Genomic DNA, 20136 nt, shown 5'->3' on the forward strand with positions numbered 1-20136 from the left:
GTGGATTTCCTGATAGATTGAATATGTAGTATGGGAGAGAAAAAGATGACTCCAAAGTATTTTGGCCTGAGAAATCAGACCCCATCACTTCTGTTAGGGAGTCGAAAATCAGAGTATAGCTTTTGACTCCCTGAAACATTTAAGAGCCTACTGTTGAATGGAAGCCTTACCAATGATGGTTGATTAACACATATTTTATATGTTATATGTATTATATACTTACTATTATAATAATGTAAGTTAGAGAAAATGTTTGAAAAAAAGCCTAGGAGAAAATACCTTTACAGTATTGTACTGTATTTATTGCAATATATCTGCATGTAAGTGGACCACAATTAAAACTCCTGGTGTTCAAGAGTGAGCTGATTGAATGTGGAGGTAGTTGCTATAGAGAAGATACTTAAGGCCATGGAACTAAAGGAAATCACCAGAAGCAAGTGTCAACAGAAGAGAAAAGGTCCTTCAAAGACTGGGATACTTACAATTTCAGTGTTAAATGTTAAGGAAAGTGAGGAAGAAGCAGCACAGGAGGGTGGAGAACCACAAATAATGTCCCTAAGGTGAAGTGACCAGATTGCTTCAAGAAGTAAGGACAGATTCATTGGGCCAAGTGCTGCTCCTGAGGCAAGGAAAATGAGGACTGAAGTCTGCCTCGGCTTTGGCCCTGTGGGAGGCCACGTGAACATGGCTGTTCACAACAGTGGTGGAACAGAAGTGTGATTGGAGTTTTTTAAGATAGAAAAGGAGACAGCGGTGACAAGAAGTAATGACAACTCATGTAAGGAATTTTGCAGTAAAAGAGGTGGCCCAGCAGTGTGGCAGGGAACTCATGGCATGTCCGGTTCAGGAAACTTGGGCTTTTAATAAATGGACTGCTTACAACAGTTTGGATAGGGAGTAGGGAAACCACAAAGGCTAGTGCATTATTGTAGGGCTATTTCTTCCCTGTCACTTCTGATGAGGTAAGAGGAGGGAGCCATTACCAGAACCTGGAGAGAGAAAGGGAGAAGAGCTCTATGGGGTGGGCTGACCGACCAGAGTTGAGATACTCAGCTGAGAGATGCAGCTAGTCTGAGGCCAACCTTCCAGGTAAAGGAGAAGTCAAAGGAGTAAGTATGCCAACTTCTCCCTCCTCTCTTTCCCTCCATTCGTTCTCTTGCTCTATGCCTCAGTGCTGGAACCAAACCCAAAGCAATAAGCCCTAGGAATTTGTCAAGGAAGTCCATGCAGATCCCTTTGCTGAGATGAGAGAGTCAGGGAATGGGTCTGGAGAATTAAAAGGAAGATATCCAGCATAAAGATCAGAAATGAACCAGTAACTGGAGGGAAAACCTAGAGTTAAGAGAATTAGAATTGATAATACCAGAAATTCCACTCCCAGGAATTTCTCCTAAAGATATAATAAAGGACAGACAAAAGCTTTAACTATAAATTTAAAAGCTAGGATCACCAATAGCATAAAACGGAAATCCTGTAAAAATTAATCTACTCAATGGAATACTATGTGTAGTTAAAAGTAATCTTGTAGATTATAGATTAACATAAAAATAGTGATAATTGAAATAAATATAGTTATTTCCAAAATGCATTAGGTACATTATTATCCCAATTTTTTTTCAAAGAAAAATACATCTGTTTACCTGGAAACAAAACTAGAAGCATTAATTTATACTGAAAATTTTTTCTCATGTTCTTCACTGCATAGACTTCATTATGTCTGACTTTTCATCAATTTGAATGTACTTCCCTCCTTAAGAAACACTTAGTTCTCATCCCACATTGACCTACTCCTGCTTCTTGCTCCTACGAATTCTGCAGATGTGTTGTATTTTTTGAAGTTGATCTCCAAAGCATCTATGTGGGGCCCTGATAACACGTTCCGCTTTGGCTCCATTTCTTACACTAAACTTCATGTACTCAAATGTCTGGTTGCCACACATCCTTCCCACAAGAGTTGTGAAATTCCAGTTCTGTGCTGAGAAAGTAGAAACATGCTTTAGTCACATGCATTATTGCTGATGCTAGGATACTAGTAGATATTAATGATAGGTCAAAGGTTGAGCTTGAGAGAGCCTAGCACCCGAGCAGAATATTGTTGCAGTCGAACCCATTTGTGGACACTGGGTAGATGGTGGATGTATAGGTAGATGGTAATTGTGATGAAACTGCATCAATTATTAATAATTATCAGTTCACTAGACAGCATTTATTGAGCAGCTACTCTGAGCTGAAAGCTAGTTTGGCAATTGTGTGGAAAGAATACAGGAAGTGGTCTTTGTACTTAAAGAACTTATTTAGTTGGTGGTACAATGAATCCATGAGCCAATAAGAATAATAAGATAAAATTAAATGTAAAATTATTTCTTACAGTCCATAAATTCTATGCATTTTAGAGGAAATGGAGAGGGTGGTATTGATGAGGAGTGTGCTACAAAGATTTTGATCTAAACTTGGAGGGAGGAGTGGGGTTTGAAAAAGTGTTGGGAAGGATTCAGGGTGGGGGAGAACTAAACAACCAAGGACTTTGGGGACTGAACTAAAAGGTTCAAGGAGCAAATAAGGGCAGAGATGATGGCAGATAAAAATTTTTTTTCTTTTTTTTTTTTAATAAACTCAAACTTTCCCAAGTTAAGGAAAAAAAAAAAAACAACTTTACATTCTTGAGCCAATTGACTGTAACATGACATGAGGATTAACTTCTTTAAAAATCTTTGGAGAAAGGCAACCACTTGGTAGGGAGGTGATTTAGTTTAACAGGTCATTAAACAGGTTAGGAAACATGAATTTTAGTCTCTGTAATGACTCTCTTTTGATATCAAGACCTTCAGCCACTCTGACCTTACATAAGGGAAGGCGTACGTATCAACTGTTTCCTGTCTGCTGGGCCTCTTCTCTATCTTCTATCATTTTGTTCTCATACAAACCCTCAGAGTTATTTTGGCTTTTGTTTTGTTTTTTGATCTATGTTATGCAAATGAGGAAACTGAGACTCAGAGAAATCAAGAAACTTACTCAAGCTTATGTCACTAGAAGTGGTAGGGTTGTGATTCCAACTGAAGCTACCTGACTCGGTGACACCACAATGTCTCAGACTGCTCTGGTTTCAGAACGTCAAGGCATCCCATAGCCATGCAAGGAAAACATATCCAGGGAGGTTTACATAAATTCCACTCTTCTAACCTTGTCGATTTCTGTTTTTCCATCTTGTGATAAGGCAAGATTTAATCATAACATAACTGCATGTTTCACAAGAACACGCCTTGAAAACTGAAGTATCTGTTTTCAAATAGCACTGAAATTCTAGAGGCCAATATGTTTTCTAAGAGTGAAAAGTTCTTGGCCCAGTACCCAAGCACAAGAGTCTCCTGCTATGTGCCTCCATGGAAACAGGCCAGAGATGTCCACAGCTACGCAGCAGAGGAATGTAGCCCTTGGAGAGATAGTCGGGGATGGTGCTCAGCAACAGGAGGAAATGGCTACATTTCAGTAACCTGCAGGACTTGGAATTCACAGGAAATGATTTCTTCCCTTGTGGGAGCTAAGGAATCCAGTAAATCTGAGTGCCTGTCAGAGAAGCAGCCACCACTAGGCTTGCTGATTACATTTGCAGTTAAAACCAAAAAAACCCCACTCGTGATATTTCTGACTTTGAAAATTATATCTTACAGGGATCTTTGCTAATGCCTCCTCTACAGGGCAGATTTACTCTTCACTGAAAATCCCTGTAGCCCACAGAGATAAGCCTCTTGTGTAGATGCAAAGCAATGACTTTTCCCCCAAAACGTGGGTAGAATGGGACTTTGGTGTGTTAATCAATTTCTACAAAGTCCAATCTGCCTGGAAGCTTGGGTAATTCCTAACAATGCTACCCTTTACCTCTGATTCACAGAAAACCATTCACGTTACTTTTGAGGTTTTAAGCCTAGTGTCTGATTGGTTTCCCCGATGGGGCTATGGTTTGGTTAAGAGCACTGCATTCTTAAGTCAACTGAAAGGCTGACTATTTAGCGACCCAGGAGATGTGGGTGCAGATTCTTGAAAGTTCTTCATGAACCAATGCTGGTTCCTCAGGAGGCGCATTCAGCTGGGAAGTCACTGTGGCCCTTTCTTTTTCCTTTGCCGGACCTGGAATTTTAGAAGTCTCTGATGTGTGGAACAGGGGAAAAAGCACTTGGTAAAAGTCTTTAAAAAACATATGTCTGTTGTACACACACCCACCTCCAAAGAGGCCCTGCAAAAAAGTCAGACTAGAAATGATGATTTAATGCAGCTCCTTTAGTCTGCAGATCCATCCTCTTCTATTCCACAATGGGAATCTCCACCAAATAAGAACGGTAATATAATTGAATATTTGGCCAAATTTCAGATTTCAGAGTGAAACCCTCTACGTTATTCCCATGCTTCCTGTTAACGTTTAATAGGAAAAGTAAGCAGGTAAGCAGGCTGCACATTTGGACTCAGACGGAGCTTGCTCTATAGCTTCGGAACCACGCTAGGCTTCTCTTTTTATCTCCCCTTCAACCGACTCCATGTGAAGCACCTTTCTCTCCATCGTCCTCTCCATCTTTCTTTGCTCTGCTCTCACCTTCTACTTTATTCCTCCTTCCCTTCCTTCTTTCTTCCCTTGTATCTCTTTCTACTTCTTCTCTTTCCATCCCTCCTCCCTTCTCTCAAAAACAAATGACAAACACAGATAGACTCAAAACCCTAGAATATTCATTGTACTGAGGGACACAATGGCCTCCAACCAGTTTGACATCAAGTTTAGTTCAGCCTTCTTTGGTTATCTGCCTTCTGAGCAGGGCAGGGCCCAGCCCATTTCCAGTAGGTTCTTGCCTTTAGACTGCTTTTCTAAAATTACTTACATAGCAATGGAATTAGAAACAATTTAAACTACTGTCATGGACTATTATCTCCATGCACAGTTTTTTGTTTTGTATTTTTTATACCAAAGTATAGTTGACACACAATATTACATTAATTTCAGGTGTACAGTCTAGTGATTGGACGAGTCTGTACATTATGCTATGCTCACCACAAGTGTAGCTACCATCTGTCATTACACAATGCTCTTATGATACTATTGATTATATTCCCTACATTGTACTTTTTATACTTATGATTTATTCATTCTGTAACTAGAAGCCTGTATCTTCCACTCCCCTTCACCCATTTTGCTTATCTCCCTTTACCTTCTTCCCCTCTGGCAACTATCAGTTTGTTCTCCATATTTATGGGTCTATTTTTATTCATTTGTTTTAGATTTCACATATACGTGAAATGATATTTGTCTTTCTCAGTCTGACTTCTTTCACCTAGCATAAAACCCTCTAGGTCCATCCATGTTGTTGCAAATGATAAAATCTCATTCCTTTTTATGGTTGGGTAATATTCCATTGTGTGTTGCATCTGCAACATATATCTGTATATATGTGCACATATACACATGCCACATCTACCTTAACCATTCATCTCTTGATGGACACTTGGATTGCTTCCATATCTTGGCTATCGTCAATAATGTCACAATAAACATAGAAGTGTGCATATCTTTTTGAATTGGTGTTTTTGTTTTCTTTGATAAATAGCTGGTAGTAGAATTACTAGGCATATGATGTTTCTGATTGTAAGTTTTTGAGGAACTACATACTTTTTTTCTGTAGTAGCTGCTCCAATTTGTGTTCTTACCAACACTGCAAGAGGGTTCCTTTCTCTCCACATCTTGAGCAATTTATTTCTTTTTGATTCTAGCCATTCTGACAGGTATAAGGTGATAGCTCACTGTGGTTTGGGTTTGCAATTCCCTTTCATTTGCATCACATGATTAGTGATATTGAGCATCTTTTCAGTGTCTATTGGCTCTCTGTGTCCTCTTTGAGAAAATGTCTATTGAAGTATTCTGCCCATTTTTAGATCAGATTCTTTTCTGGCATTGAGTTCTGCAAGCTCTTTATATATTTTGGATATTAACCCCTTATTGGCTATATCATTTGTGAATATTTTCATTCATTCATCCATTGCTTTATTGTTTTATTGATGGTTTCCTTCACTGCACAAAATCTTTTTATTTTAGTGCAGTCCCAATAGCTTATTCTTACTCTTATTTCCCTTGCCCAAGGAGATCTAGAAAAATGTTTCCAGGCCTATCTAGAAGAAGGCCAATATCAAATAAATTATTGCCTATCTTTTTTTTTTTTCTAGGAGTTTTATGGTTTCAAATCTTACACTTAGGTCTTTAATCCATTTTGGGTTTATTTTTGTATATGGTGTAAGGAAGTGGTCCCATTTCATTCTTTTGCAAATAGCTGTCCAGTTTTCCTAACTCAATTTATTAAAGAGACAGCCTTTCCCCCCATGGTATATTATAGCCTCCTTTGACATAGATTAATTAACCATATAAGCATGATTTGTTCCTGGCTCTTTATTCTATCAATTTTGTTGATCTCTGTGTCTTTTTTTGTGCCACTACCATACCATTTTGATTACTAGAGCTAGGTGGTATATCTTGAAATCTGGGCTTGTGATACCTCTAGTTTTCTTCTCTTTCCAGATTACTTTGGGGTCTATTGTGATTCTCTACAAATTTTAGTATCATTTTATTCTTGTTTTGTAAAAAAAAGCTGTTGCATTTTGATAGAAATTGCATTGAATCTGTAGATTGCTTTGGGTAGTATGAACCTTTTATTAATTCTTCCTATCCACAAACATGAAATATATTTCCATTTGTGTCATCTTTAATTTCTCTCATCAATGTTTTATAGTTTTCAGAGTACAGGTCTTGTACTTCCTTGGCTAAATTTTCTCCTAGGTATTTTATTCTTTTTGCTACAATTATAAATGGGATTTATTCTTAATTTCTCTTTCTGCTACTTCATTATTATTGTTTAGAAACACAACCAATTTCTGGGCATTAATTTTATATCCTGTACAGAATTCTTCTTATAATTTTTTGGTAGGCTTCATACAGTTTTAAGAGTTGAATTAGCAGAATTCATATCTTCATATATAGAAAAACAACACATAGTAATGACTGAGAATCAGACACAAAGTAAGAACTATCAAGAAATCAACAAAACACTGTTGAATTCCTATTTTTAGACCATTAGAATGAGCGAGATAAACATACAGACATCATGCATCCTCAGTCTCACGGAGCTTATGATCATGTTTGGGATGACAGGGAACTTACACATTAAAAAATAGCTAGAAGCAGCACTAGCTGAAAGTCATTGAGCACGTATTGTTAGCCACCATGGTGCATTCTTTGTGTTCTGTCCTGAAATCCCTGAAACGACTCTACAGTGTATGCTGGACCCTCCACAATCAGCATTTTATGGGTGAGAAAACTGAAGCTTAGGGAGTAAGTAACTTGCTCAGATCCCTTGGCTAGCGTGTGGTAGAGCTTGGAGTTAAGCTGGCATAATCCATAAATGTTTTGTATGGGTGAACAGGACAGAAGAACATTCTTGAAGTTCAGAGCTGGCAAGTCTGTGTTCTGGGGAGGTTGCAAAGAGACAGCATTGGGGTGCCTGAGTGGCTCAGTTGTTCGGTGACTGCCTTCAGCTCAGGTCATGATCCCAGGGTCCCAGGATCGAGTCCCATGTCAGGCTCCCTGCTGGGTCTGGAGCCTGCTGCTCCCTCTCCCTCTGTCCCTTCCCGTGCTTGTGTCTGCGCGCTCTCTCTTTCTCTCTCTCTCTCTCTCTCTCTCCATCTGATGAATAAATAAAATCATTAAAACAAAAAAACAAAAAGCATTTCAGGACTTGCAGACACCTTTGGAAGTTGAATCTTTTCCATTAATGTCACAATTGGGGGAAATTGGGACACAGAGACCGAGATAACCTGCTTGAAAGCAGTGGCCTCTGAATGCCATTTGTAGGATGAATGAGTAGGGTTTTGACTACCTAGATGGAGGGAGGTAGATGGCATTCTGTGGGGGAGGAAATAGGAATGATGGTCTTGGGGTGCCTGTATGGCTCAGTCAGTTAAGTGTCTGCCTTTGCTTCAGGTCATGATCTCAGAGTCCTGGAACTGAGCCCCACATTGGGCTCCCTGCTCAATGAGGAGTCTGCTTCTCCCTCTGCCTCTGCCCCTTCGCCATTTGTACTCTCTCTCATGCCGTGTCTCTCTCAAATAAATAAAATCTTAAAAAAAATAGTCTCCCAAATCATATTCCAATTGTTTTTGGTGGTGTTTCTTTTTCACTAAGAACATTTCATCAATATCTGGTGTGTTTAAAATGGTTTCAGGGAGAGAAGTTTGGGAAAGGAGGGCTAAGGGGACCTTTTATAAGTGTTAGCACTTGCTGCAGTCTGAGGGTTCTTACCCCCATGGGACTTCCAGTCAAAGCTGCATATTGCTCCTGTCTGTTGAAGTCTCATGGATGTCAAAAGGTATAGCCCAGGACTTGTGAGCAAGACTGGAATAAGGCTACGGTAGTGACAGAAATGCAATAGAAAACACGTCAGCATACAGTCTAGAGCTCTGAAGATGAGAAAGTCAAGCTTGTAGGGAAGCATGCTGTAGTCTCTTTCCTCTGTGTTATCCTCGAACAGAGAACAGTTTTATATAGAATGTTTGCTGCAAAACTAGACACAAATAGTTCCGAGGATTAACTTTGAATTTCCTGGATTTGGTGGGCATAAATCAGGGCCTTCATGCTATTTTAACACTTTTTGAAAACAAGGTCCTTATGAATAAATGGCAAAACTGGGTCAAGAAATGCTTATTCATTAATAAGTAAAATCTAGAACTTGGAGTAATGCTCCCTAATTATGAAATGGGCAGCGCTCTGTACTGTTTTCTGATTGGCTGACATCAGTTTGAATGCAAAGCTTTATTTCACTGCAGAGTCCTGGCATACTTCACACATTAACATTCTAAGCTGTCTAAGTAGGTGTGAAACTAATTTTGTGTTTATTTTTTAAAACCCACCTATGATCATTTAGGACCATCCACTTCACTTTGGGAGGGCAGCACCCGGTTGTAGGTGGGCCCTGGGAGACAATAAAGGAGAGGATAATTTCTTAAATGGCTTAAACCAGAATATTTATAGTTTCCTGGAATAGTTGTAACTACTTATCCATTTTTCCAGCCACAACTTTTCCTAATAAGAAGGGCTTTGAAAAACCTGCTAAATCTGGGCATAAAAGGAAACAGAAGTTTTCCTAGAGCAGTGGAATTTTTTAAAGTCACATAGTAACCTTATTGATGAAATCAGGAAGAGAGCACTTTCAGATCAGACTTGAGGGAGGTTATTTACAAAACATGGGATTTTCTCAGCACACCAGGCACATTCTGCAAGGTTTCCTGCAATATGAAGACACATACTGTCACTGGTTTCTAATCGTGTCAGACCATCTTGGAGACTCGTCTTCAATGGGGAATGTTAAATGGCATTACTAGCCACTGATTCATTCAGAATTAGCAGGAAGACTTTGCAGAGGTCATGTGGCACTTAAAAAAAAAAAAAGCAAATAAAAAACTCAGATTCATTAGCGGTTAAAGTGGGAAAGAAAAGTGTATTTTCTACTTGGATAGAATGTATCTATCTTGGATTAGTCTCATAAGAGCACTTCTTATTTATGAATATCTAATAAAATTTCATTAAAAATTTAGTGCCCTTTGAACCATGGACAATCTGATCAAATATACATTTTGGAAAAGCCCAATTCACATTGACCATCATTATAAACAGTTGGTTTGGTACCTTCACCCCTGGAGATTTTAACTTGGTTGCAAAGGAAGCGTCACTAACTCAAAATAAGTTCCTTGGAAGATCTATGACCAAGAATTTTTCCCCCCTCCTCTTTCTTATTGATCCTCTTCCTCCTCTTCCTCTAAAAAAATAAGTACCAAGTAAAATAATTCTGACTGTGGTGAGATGTTGCTAAAATAACGTCTCCCTCTCAGACTGGTGGTCTTCTACTTCTGAAGTCACCATCCCCTCTCAGTTGGGTCCCTTGAACAGAAAACTGATGAGGGGAAGGTGGAGTGAGTCCCATGCCTTGCTGCCATGTTTTCCTTAGGCCACTCAGCCTGACCAGGGTTCTGCAGCTTTGTTTCATTAATCCTAAAGCATAGTGGTTAAGCTGGGAGACCATCACTGTGCTGCAGATTCTGTGGAACACAGTCTGTTATAGACAGGTCGGAGGCATCAACTTTGAATGTAAAGGGCACGTATCATAGCTAAATAATAAGATCAGTCTTATGGTGAAGACATGATATTAAATGCAAATCCCTTTTATCTTTCAACAAATTTTATGGGGTCTTTATGCAAATTGTAGAGTATTAAGAAAAGCGCAAATGTATATAAGATGAAAAGTCTTCCTTCAAGAAGTTTCAAGAGTAGTAGATAGCACATAAACATCAATAACTGAGATAAAGGGCTGGAAAATAATTACGCTTATGCTAAAAAATAATGCTACATTTTTTCTTCATTAAACACCTACTATCAGACTTGTGGAATCATTTTACACATTATCTCATTTAATCTCATAGCAATGAGAGGGAGAAGGCTTTTTGTTGTTGTTGGCTCATCAAGTAAAGCTGTAGGAGTAGAAAAAGGAACAAAGAAATCTGTAACTGGCTGTGATCAATTAATTGTAAACACCCCTGCATTTGGACCATCTTGAAGCAGGCACTATTTCCCCATGTTGACAAATGAGCAAGCTGATACTTGGCCAATTTAAGAGACATATGCAAATTATATGTGTGGCAGAGCTAGGACTTGAATATTTGAACATCCATATCTCTGTCCCAAAGGCTATATCCTTAATCACAAATTAATCCTGTTTCACATCCCAGTTATTAACCAATCCCTCATGTTTAGATAGTCTAGTTCCTCTTGTCTCCTACAGAATCTTCTCCTTATAGAATCCTGCCAAAAAGCAGCCTATAAGAGCTCCCAAGTAAAAGGCCAGACCAATCAGAGCCCAGGAGAATAGAGAAGAAAAGAGAGGGCTGAAACATGAGAGGAGAAAAGGAGGAGGAGGTTTGGATGAAGTGGCCTAGGAGAAAGAGATTGATAAAGACATGAGGATGCTTAATAACAAAGGAACCAAGTAGGAGTTTAGACAAATATGCATATAACAAAAAGCATATTAAAGGGTGGCTCCATTGTAGTGGCGCTTGATCTGCCAATTACAGACCTTTGGGACCTGTATCCTGCTTTTCATAACCAAAGAAACATTACTGATAGTTCAATGTTATTGGGTTAGTCAGGAATTAGTTAATTTAGTTTCTTTCTCTGATGCTCATCTGTGGGAATGAAGGCATCAGTACTTTACCCATTCTAATATCCACTTCTATATATTTTGGTGAGTTAAATCTCTACTTTGTGTTGCCAGTTAAGGTCACAGAAGTGATGGGGATGATATAAGGAAGGCAATGCTATTTATCTAAATATCAGGGGGAAAGGGGCCCCCTAAAGGGCAGCCACTTAAAACACTTTCCTGGAAAGATGTCAGGTTCTCATCAGACCTCATCTCTGAATGGACTACCAGGGCACATACCACACTCAGGGCACTGACCCTTGGCTTCATATTTGTTGGGCAAAGGAAATGTAAAAAACAAAAATGCATTTGGAGTCCAATGATCTACATGGAAACCTCAGCCTTGCCCTTTAGCATCTACCTACATCTGAACATATTTCAATCATAAGTAGCAATAATACTTTACCAAAATGTCAGGGCTATTGCAAAGAGTAAAGGAAATAATAGACGTGAAAATACTCTGCAAATTTCAAAAGCTACTCTAGAGTTTCCTACTGCAGTTCTGAATTCTCAGGTGTGTGCTCATCTACCCTTCCGGGTTCTGACTAGTAAAGAAGAAACACTGAAATTGAGGGTAGGGGGCGATAATCAACAATATTAATGGAGGTCCAATTTTTTAAGATGTGGTTCCCAAATTAAAGTTGAATTAAAGAATGTGGCAAGACCCTAAAGCCAAACCAGGGAGCCTTCTAATATGGGTCCTTAGAACATGACCTTGCAATCCTTGTGCAGGAAGAGTTGGATCTGTGAATCAGACTCCGGCCTATGGCATGAAGCATCATCTCTCCTCTCTCCAACCCCATGGAAGGCAGATTCAATGTTCTCTGGGCCCTGACTCAAATGTGTTTTTTTTCCAAGAAAGGAATAAAAGAAGAGGTCATGCTTACTCATTATTATTTGTTCTGTGTGGCTGACAGTCATGAGAGAGAGACAGGGTGGCATCTCTCCCTACTTTTGAGACAAAGAAGTGCCCCCCACTGGAGAAAGGAAGGCGATCTGATGGGAATGGCTAAGAGAGGGTCTCTAGTGTGGTCTATTCCAATATAGTAGAAGTTGCCTCCTCTGGGGACTGCTGCTAGATTTTTTTTTTTTTTAATGAAAATTTTGTTTTCTTTTTTTTTTTTAATTTTTTATTTATTTATGATAGTCACACACAGAGAGAGAGAGAGGCAGAGACACAGGCAGAGGGAGAAGCAGGCTCCATGCCCCGGGAGCCTGACGTGGGATTCGATCCTGGGTCTCCAGGATCGCGCCCTGGGCCAAAGGCAGGCGCCAAACCGCTGCGCCACCCAGGGATCCCTGCTGCTAGATTTTAATCGTTTTGGCAATACTGGATACCTTTGAGAATCAATAAACTGGTGAATATTCTCTCAGAAAAAGAATTTATTAAAATGCATTTAAGGGGCAGCCTGGGCGGCTCAGCGGTTTAGTACTGCCTTTGGCCCAGGGCGTGATCTTGGAGACCTGGGATCGAGTCCCACATCAGGCTCCCTGCATGGAGACTGCTTCTCCCTCTGCCTATGTTTCTGCCTCTCTCTCTCTGTGTCTCTCTTGAATAAGTAAAATCTTAAAAAAAAATAAAAAAGTAAAATGCATTTAAGGCTAATGTTTTTATATAAGTCCAGAAAGTTTAGAGACACCATCCATGGACTCTCACTGGAAGCTAGATTTAGAGTTCCAAGGCTGTACAAAAGTTACCTATTAAGAATTTTCCTTATCTTGAAGGAATACCAAAGCCTACTATTAAAAATACTGTTTCTCAGAAAGTGAAGGCAGAAAAAAAGGTTGTATGTATGTATTTGAGAGAGAGCAAGCCTATGTGCATACATGTGAAAATGGAGTGAGGGCTGGAGAGGGAGAGAGAGCGACAGAGAATTCTTAAGTAGACTCCCCACTGAGCGCAGAGCCTGTGGTGGGGCTCGATTCCAGAACCCCTAAATCATGACCTTAGCCAAAACCAAGAGTTGGCTGCTTAACCAACAACCACCCAGGTACCTCAAAAAGGTTGTTTTGAAAATGATTGCTGATGTATCAATTAATTTGCATTTTTATTTAATTAATCAAGGGTTTGTTTTGTATATCCTACCAAACCGGCCTACACAGCACAACACTATGCTTATTTATTTTAAAGTTATTATTATTTTATTTGAATTATGGAATATAATATCTTAGGAAATAAATTGCTGTCCACATTAGTCAATTGAACATTGAAACAGAAACTTATTTTGGTGACAAGTTTTAATCTGAGTCTTTATTTTCTTCAAACTGAGTGGTACACAGCAACTAACTTGATGGAACTTTGGAAGATGATGATTATGCTCTCCCCTTCAGCCCTGCTCCATTTTTCTCTCCTCTGCCCTGGGGCTGTCTGTATCCAGGATGCAGCCTCCAGCAATGGTGACATGTATGGACCTTAAAAAAAAAAAAAAATGATGAAACAAAGTTAGTCTTCCCTACCCCAGCCAACTCTCCATCTGTCGATTTCTCCCCAAATGTGCTTCTGCACCCTCACCTCCACCCAGCCTGTTCATGGCCTTGCTCACTTCCCTTGTAGAACCCCTTCACCTAGATTTCAGGCCCCCTAAGGCCACTTTCCAGTGACAAGAAGACAGTTGCCTTCATGGCTGAGTTCCTCCATCTTTTAAAATTTTGCAATTCCAGAAGAGATCTTGATTTTTGCATTGAATAATCCAAAGGTCTACATCTCAAAAAAAGAATGGGGCAGGGGAGCTTTTTAACACAGAATATAAGGCTCTACCTCTATAGAAACAGTCTGTTTGCCCTTTAAAATAAGAGCTTATTGGGGATGCCTGGGTGGCTCAGTGGTTGAGCCTCTGCCTTCAGCTCAGGGTGTGATCCTGGGGTGCTTCAGCTCTTCACATCAAGCTCCCGCAGGGAGCGTGTTTCTCCCTCTGCCTATGTCTCTGCCTCTCTCTGTCTCATGAATAAATAAATAAAATCTTTAAAAACAAATTAGAGCTTACTCAGTAATTCCAGAGAATAAAGTTTTATAAGGAAGCAAAACCTTGGGAGAACAATACTCCCCATTACAAAAAACATTTCTGGGGGCACCTGGATGGCTCAGTTGGTAAAGCATGCAATCTTGATCTTGGGATTATGAGTTCAGCCCCACATTGGGCATAGAGCTCACTAAAAAACCCCAACAACAAAATGCATTTCTGTGCACATCAATTTCTAAGTCTAATTTCTGTTCTAATTAAAGAACAGTAGGGTTCATAGATGAATCCTAAGATATAAATTAAATGTTAAAATATCAGTAATACATTGATGCTTTTTTCCCCTTTATTGTTGATTTAGATCAAAGACCATTTTCATGTTGGATTATTTTCTGTACAAAATTCTTGAAATCAAGATAGGCAAAATACTTTAGGGTCTAGTTCAGCTAGTGGCTGCCTCACAGTGGCTGGCTGCACCTCATTTAGACATCCATCCATCACATTTTTAATGACATCTGATAATCAATTTAAGCTGCATAGGCACCAAACTCATGAATTGTGAGGAATTTCCAAGGTAATGTATAATCATGTCCAACATTTTAAATAAATACAAAATTGACTTTATAAATTGTTAGCTTTAGAGTTGAAACCAATGACAAATCTTAAAATAATTTTCTTTGGCAACCATCTAAAACAAATTTATATTGCACTACAAAATGTTTAGTGAATATGATTTTTATATTCTGGCATTACTTTATTATATTTTAAACATATAATAGTGACATAGTCTTGATGGAATAAAGAATTGATATTAGTGAAAGTTACTTAAGACAGACTATTTCCTGCACTGGCTTAAACTTATTTGGAAGAGAAAATCTTCTGTCTATATCGGCAATTTTTATTTTCCTCACTTTCTCTTTCTGCTCATCAGACAACAACACATCTAGTAGAAAGATGAAATTTTGGACTAGTCCATTTTTTTTTTTGCATCTTTATATGATCCATGTTTGTTTGATTACTCCTCACACGGATTTCCTAAATATTAGATGACAATAAAATGATATTAATTGCTTCATTTTATGTTTCATTTTATAAAGATTTTCAAACCCTGGAGTAGATATTATTTTCATATTTATATAGATAAGGAAATAAATATTTGTCTTTTACCCTTTTTTAATATTACTTTGTCAATATTTCCCTCATGGGAGTACTTTATGTATTTTATATCTATACATATATATAAATTTAAAAATTAAGATTTTGTGTATATCTTGATATTAAATAAAAAATTAATATATCTAAGAAGATAATATATACTTTTCATTGAAAATCATTTGCCTATAAAACCTTAAATATATTGCTAAGTTATCTAAGAGCATCTTTTGATGATGACAGTCTGATGACAATTTCTTCATAGTTAAAAAAACTTTACTATCTGGAAGTTTTAGATCCATTCAATATTAGAATTCTGAAACTTATCTATAAAGTGCTAAGACATAGTATTTTTCCCATTCATTTTGACACTTGGAGTGGTTTCTTTCATTTTGGCACTTTTACTGTATTTCAGTTTAGGGGAAAATTAATTTCTCTCAATTTTTAAAAATTTTATCCTCTCATTCGTTTTACCTTTTCCCTCTGGAGATCTTATAAGGCCAGGTTTCATGCTCACTGGATTTATCTGCCATTTCTATGAACTGTTATATTTATATTTCTATTTTTTTGTTTTGTAATCAGAGAAAGTTATTTTACCTCTGTCCTCTCCTATTTTTAAAAATTTGCCAGTCTTATGTTGCAATCACAAGAATTCTTTCGAGTTATCTGGTTCTTCCCTTTTCACAGCAACTTGTTTTGTGGATGAATTTCTTTATGAATCTCTTTGAGGATATTGTATCAGTTATAAGTGCATTTGATCATGAGCAATAGAAAATCTATAGTATAGTATATAGTATACTATAGTATAGTAGCTTAATAAACCTATAGTAGCTTAATAAACAAGGAGCTTTATTTGTGCCTTGAGGCAAGAATCTGGGGCTAGGCAGACTGAATTTGGTCTAGTAAAGAGGATCTTTCTGGGAACCCTGGGTGGTGCAGCAGTTTGGCGCCTGCCTTTGGCCCAGGTCGTGATCCTGGGGACCCGGGATCGAGTTCCACGTCAGGCTCCTGGTGCATGGAGCCTGCTTCTCCCTCTGCCTGTGTCTCTGCCTCTCTCTCTCTCTCTCTCTCTCTGTGACTATCATAAGTAAATAAAAAAAAAAGAAAAAAAGAGGATCTTTCCATTTTGGGCTCTGCCATGTTTAACATGTAGACCTCTTTCCTCATGCTTATCTCTAAATGGTCATAAGAGAACTTCTCTTTTAGACATATTTTCAGGTTCTAAACAAGAAAAGATAAAGACAAAAGACTGAACCGAATCTATAGCTTTTCTTTATAGATAATTATTTTTTAAAATGCTCCTTAAGGCTAAATGGGCAGGAGAAGAACCAAGAGACAAAAACTCTACTAAAGTGATTTCTTTTTATAGGTCACTATCTAGAATTGCGCCACATGGCTACCATAGACCAATCATTGGAAGGTTTTTAAAAGAAGGAATTGCAAATGGGATTGAGTCAACTAACCAGTATTGTCTACGAAAGATACTAATAGGAATTTTAATAAATGTTCTATTCTTTGAATCGTCTCTTTTATACTACTGCTCTTTCTCAAATACTTGAGAAAAAGTCATAGTTCATGCTACTTGTAGCTAAAGACCCAGATGAAGTTTTGTCTCTTTATTTCAAGTTATTTTTCTTAGTTATGTATTTACCATTTATACTAAAGTTAAGATTTTTCAAATCTTGTTATGTTTATTCTAGCATTTGTTAATTTGAAAAGTTTACTATATTACTTTACTATTTTAGATGGTGTGGCTGGAATAGTCACAATTCCTTGAGGTCCTATATGAGGAAAGCTTCTGATTTTGCTTGATTACTAAAGCTAGCTCTCTAATTAAATGGAAATTGGTCAGCTCTCCACCAGGTACCCTCTTTACTCTTCACTGTGGATATGTGATCTTGGTTCTTATTTGATTCTGGATCTTTGCCAAAAAATTTGAAATGAACCAGAACAGCTCATTTTCCAAAGTTTGCAAAAAGTTTAACTTAACATTTGTTTTCATTATTTTTCTTTCTTCATGGACTTCTGGGAAGAATCTGCCTTGGGTTTTGAATTTTGAGGGAGAGGGAGGAAAGAGAAATAAAAACATTATGGAATTGACCCAAAAGAATCAAAAAGGTAAGGGTGTTCTTATTGAAAGCTTTGCCTCCTTGAATTAGTATAGTTTTACAAGTATGGGTATTGATTTTGTTTTGATTATCCTTAACCTTTACTAATTCACAAAATCTGGAGAAGTAAATTTTTTAAAAAGATTTATTTATTTATTCATGAGAAACACAGATTTATTAATTTATTTATTTATGAGAAACACAGAGAGAGGCAGAGACAGAGGCAGAGGGAGAAGCAGGCTTCATGCAGGGAGCCGGACGTGGGACTTGATCCCAGGTCTCCAGGTTCACGCCCTGGGCCGAAGGTGGCGCTAAACCGCCAAGCCACCAGGGCTGCCCTGGAGAAGTAAAAATTTAAAAACATATTAGGAAGATACTGAATTAACCCTACACTAACATAACAAAACAGGGCCTGGGATATAATTGAAGGTGGATTGTGGGAGGAGAGAAGATGGTAGATACGTGAGAAGCAAGCTCCAACATTTTTGAGCCTTTGCTAGAAGGTGAGAAAAAAAGACATCTTAAGATGATCTTGATCACATATTAGGCTTTTAGGAGCTCAGCAAACATGTATGCCCAAGGTAAGATTTGAACGAACATTTATTTAGACTTTGAAGTGTTTGTCTGGGTGGTGAAATCCATATGAAGAATTCACCCAGATATGCTATCTATACAGTCTGGATTGCTTAGAGTAGTTTTGATTTCATATATATTTCTTCCCACAAGATATACTGTTAAATATAACTAGTTACATTTAATATATATTCACAAATGATATTTTATCAATATTTATTTTAAAATATTTTATCAAGTTATGTACACATAGACCAAGTGACTACCGGAAGAACAAAAAACAAATGTGAAATTACATTCCAAAGATTATTCAAGTTCACTTGACAGTAGAGGGGGAATTCAGGAAGGGGAAAAATTAATGTTTGAGCAACTATTTGTGTTAGCAACATAGGAGGCCATTTATATACATCATCACTTTTAATCTTAAAACTTTCAAAATATTATCTGTATTTTAAGTATAAGAAATCTGAGAACATGAGTAATTTGCTCAAAGTCAGAGTTAGGTCAAGAGGTATATGGACTTGCTAGGGCCACCATACAAAATACCACAGACTGAAGGGCTTAAACAATGGAATTTTTTTTTTCTTGAGTTCTGGAGGTTGAGTCCAAGATCAAGGTGTTGGTAGGATTAGTTTGTTTGTTTGAGACCTCCTTTCTTGGCTTGCAAATGTTGCCTTTATCTGGGCCCTTCTCATCATATTCACATATGGTCTTTCCTCTATGGGTGCATTCCCCCATGTCTGTGTATGTGTCTGAATTTCCTCTTATATGGACATCAGTCAGAGTGGATTAGGGCCCACCCTAATGAATGGCTTCATTTTAACTTGATCAACTCTTCAAAAGCCCTATCTCCACAGTTACTTTTGAGATACTAGGGATCAGGACTTCAATATGTGAATTTTGGGGGCATGCAATTATCTCATAACAAGGAGACAATTGTATTAGGAATAGTGAAATGAACATCAGCCATGAAGGCTTTCCTCCTCTTCTGGTCTCTGAGTGTCCTGGAGGGCATTGATTCTCAACCATTTATCAAGCGTAAGTGTACCCCAAATACAGAAATGGGTCCAGCTGGTATGAGTAGAGAGGATGTCAGACTCAAAAGCCTTATGTTAGAACATTTAACCCAGGAGGAATCTGGAAAATACTTAAAGTATCACGTTACAAATAAAGAAGCAAAAGTCCAATTATGAAATGACTTGAAGATATCATAAAATTGGTGTAACAGAACTAACATTTTTATAAGCTGTTGTATGCTTGCTATTCATTGAGAATATATTCAGAGAATAAATATATACATTTATGTGTATGGATATATAAATATATATAAAAATGTCTTCTAATCTTTAAAATGATATTTGAAGGTAGTCTTTACTATCTCCAATTTACTGATGGAAAAAAAAAGTCCTGCAGCTGAGATTTAACTTTTTTTTTTTTTAATTTATTTATTTTAAAGAGAGAGAGCCGGAGGGGAGAGAGAATCTCAAGCAGACTCTCTGCTGAGTGCATAGCCCCAGGTGGGGCTTTATCTCACGAGCCTGAGATCATGACCTGAGCTGAAATCAAGAGTTGGTTAGTTAATCGACTAAGCCACCTAGGTGCCCTGAATTTGTTTTATGAATACAGTTTTTTCCTTCTCTCTTAGCCTTAGTATTTTTTAAAGATTTTTTTAAAGATTTATGTATTTACTTGAGAGAGAGCATGCATGAACAGGGGAAGGGGCAGAAGGAGAGAGAGACAATACCAAGCCAGCTCTGTGCTGAGTGTGGAGCCTGACATGGGGCTTAATCTAATGACCCTAGATCATGACCTGAGCTGAAATCAAGAGTTGGAGGCTTAACCAACTGAGTCACCCAAGTACCCTATCTTTAGGATTTTTTTAAATCAGTAAAATGGAGACAATAATGGCTACCTTCACATGTCATTTTAAAGATTAGAAGATAATTTTGAAATATAATAATATATATAATATAATCTATATAGTCATATACACACACATATCTATAGATATAGGTAGAGATATATAGATGTATAGTGTCATGGAGAAGAGTTCACAAAATCTCCAGAGGGGAG

General features: G+C 37.9%; 1 long non-coding RNA gene across 1 annotated transcript in view; it reads left to right on the forward strand.

Moving 5' to 3' along the window:
• Positions 1-17501, forward strand: part of LOC111091764 — a 73677-nt gene extending 56176 nt beyond the window's left edge. The window contains exon 4 of the long non-coding RNA XR_005376042.1: positions 17416-17501. This is a non-coding gene — a long non-coding RNA (uncharacterized LOC111091764). The remainder of the gene's footprint in view (positions 1-17415) is intronic.
• Positions 17502-20136: the final 2635 nt, after the last annotated feature.

This window comes from Canis lupus, chromosome 22 (assembly GCF_011100685.1).
Source record: "Canis lupus familiaris isolate Mischka breed German Shepherd chromosome 22, alternate assembly UU_Cfam_GSD_1.0, whole genome shotgun sequence".
Taxonomy (NCBI): domain Eukaryota; kingdom Metazoa; phylum Chordata; class Mammalia; order Carnivora; family Canidae; genus Canis; species Canis lupus.